The sequence below is a fragment of the Rousettus aegyptiacus genome, unplaced genomic scaffold (genome assembly GCF_014176215.1).
Source record: "Rousettus aegyptiacus isolate mRouAeg1 unplaced genomic scaffold, mRouAeg1.p scaffold_m13_p_1, whole genome shotgun sequence".
NCBI lineage: Eukaryota > Metazoa > Chordata > Mammalia > Chiroptera > Pteropodidae > Rousettus > Rousettus aegyptiacus.
The window spans coordinates 65,054,430-65,057,045 of NW_023416284.1; the positions used below are offsets into that span (position 1 = coordinate 65,054,430).

The following is a 2,616-nucleotide window of genomic DNA, read 5'->3' on the forward strand; positions in this document are numbered from 1 at the left end:
AATGAAATAATGAATAAATGAGACTGCCAGGAGGATAAAAAGTATAAAAACAATAGATTTTAAAGATGTTTTTTAACCGGAAAGCAATATTCAAAATTTGAAACAGTATCATTAATGACAATCGTCTTTATTCCATTCCTTATTCTCATGGGTACATTTCCTGAAGAAATGTTGGTTTTGGGGGTGGGGGGAGTAGTTCCTCAAGAAAAGGAACAGCCAATAATAATTTGGTGCTAGGGTTTTGTTTGACTTGAGGCATAACACCATAATTCTGGAAATTGAAATTTCCTTTAATAAAAATGTTGCACTAAAATATTTATATTGAGAATTCACAATGGCTGTGGCCAGCATGTCAGAAGTGATCATTTAAAACCTGTCACATGGGAGTTATTGAGGGGATTACTTTTTTCTGGTGGGTTATGAACAGGTTTTGAATAGCAGGATATATGAACTTATCTTGAGACTGATAATATTATCAGCCTTTGGAAATAGTCTCAGGGTTTTATATAGACAAACTATACAAAATGTCAACATCATAATATTTTAACAGCATTCCACAATATGGTTTCACTACTCTCTTAATTTTGTGTAGAAGGATATGCCATGCACTCTACGAAAGGGTAAAGTTGAGTAGAGACGTCATGCAGCAAGAGACGACCTAGTACCTAGTAGGCACTGCCTGAGTACTGTTCACTGAGTGATTTGTGGTGTTTTCTTTCTTTTGAAGACCAGCCCTAAATGTTTTCCAATCCTCGAGCACAGGAATAACCATCCAAATGCAGGAAACATCCGATTCTCTCAGATGATAGCAGAGCTCTTAGAGGACCCAGATGTTTCCTCACTGATTACCCCCAGTAAAATCCAGTTAGAACCAACCAATTCAGAAAATACAGTAAGGGTTCCAAACTTCTTGTGGAGTATTTGTACTCCTTTTCTTTCCTGAATTTTTTTGCTCTTTTTGTTGTTTTGTTTGTTTGTTTTCATTTTCTCTTTTTCAGTGTGTCTTGATTCCATGTAGTGATTAGGAGGTGTCTGGAGACAGACTCTGCTTGTCTGGTTTTGCCACTTACTAGCTGTGACCTCAGGCAAGTTACTTGAAATTTTTATGCCTCAGTTTCATTTTTACTAACAAGTTTATTAGGCTGATTAACTTGTGTGTGGATTAAATGAGGACATACGTTAGTCATAAAGTTCTTAGCATAATGCCTAGCACAGAGTAATCACTAGCCGCGCATAGATGTATAAAATGCCATGTTTGAAGGCCATGTATGATGGCTTTTTTTTTTAGTGAAAAGAGACAACAAAAGGAGGGTTTTTTTTTTAAGTTAAAAGTACACTGGATAAGTAGATAGGTTTATAACAATTTTTGTGAAATTCTTTGTCGAACAAATAAATGCAAAGCCAGTATCTTCAACAAAACTTCCGCAAAAGCTTTAGGTAAAAACAATCCATTTTTGAGTTCTAGAGAAATGAATTTTTCCACACAAACCATTTTTTTAGTAAAGAATACTAGTCTCTTTAAGTACTAACTCTTGTAAAACTTTTGACCATTGTTACATTAATAGAGATTTTTTTGAGCTATGTCACCCATATCCCTGTCTTAGTGAACAGAATATAATAAACGTAATTTACCAATTTCATGCTGCTATTGTTTCATACAGTACAGAATCATATGTCTGGCATTTGGAGAATAAGTTGAATTTGACCTGCTAATACCAGAGAGGAGAAGAGAACCAGTCTTGAACATAATGGCTGGGGTAGGATTAGATCTTGGGAATTTGACATGCCAACTGGTATTCAAAATATTTCAAGGTATCAGACCATAGTTTCCAAAAGCAGTTGTCAATGTGTGGCCCAAGGCAACAGTTGAACACCAAGTCAAGTTAGCACAAAATCAAGAAGCTCATAGGAAGATAATCCTCTGGGATTTACACCAGCAAGTTGGAGGTGGTAACTGTCCAAAGATGGTCAGAGTCTGTAACCACCATCTTGTGAAGGGCAAGGCTCTAAACCTAGAAGGATCAATTGTGCTAGATTGGCAACTGAAAGATAAATTTTGGAATACAGATCAGGGCCAAGGACTAATTATAAGAACACGGTTGTTGGGTCTATGGCCATGCCACCCTGAACGTGCCCAATCTCGTCTGATCTCAGAAGCTAAGCAGGGTCGAGCCTGGTTAATACTTGGATGGAAGACCACCTAGGAATACCAGGCGCTATAGGCGTTAAAAAAAAAAAATACGCATGCATGAGAAAGCTAAAGTTTAGAATCTGATCAAGGTGAAACCAACATCAAAGATGACTTGACCATAGGTCACAGACTACGAGGTTGGAATTGGTTAATAATTTCGGTTGAGGAGTTGAGCAATTTGTCCAAGGTCATGGTGTGAAGCTGCACAGCCAGAAATTTCAGAGATCATCTGACTCCCTATGTATTTCTTCTGGTTTGCTCTATTCACTTTTAAAGGAAACAAAGGTTATACAGTACAGCTGAGAATAAATCTTTATGTCAGTTATCTGTTGTCCTAACAGAGAAAAAAGGCCCCAGAGAATGTGCCATCTTCTTTTCTCAGAACGTTAAAAGCCTCAAGAGAATCAGAAACCATTATTGTCTTT

The 2,616-nt window shown here is 37.1% G+C and overlaps 1 pseudogene; it reads left to right on the plus strand.

The window, feature by feature from the left end:
• Positions 1-2,106: 2,106 nt before the first annotated feature.
• Positions 2,107-2,225, plus strand: LOC118604405 (annotated as a pseudogene).
• The last annotated feature ends 391 nt before the right edge of the window (positions 2,226-2,616 follow it).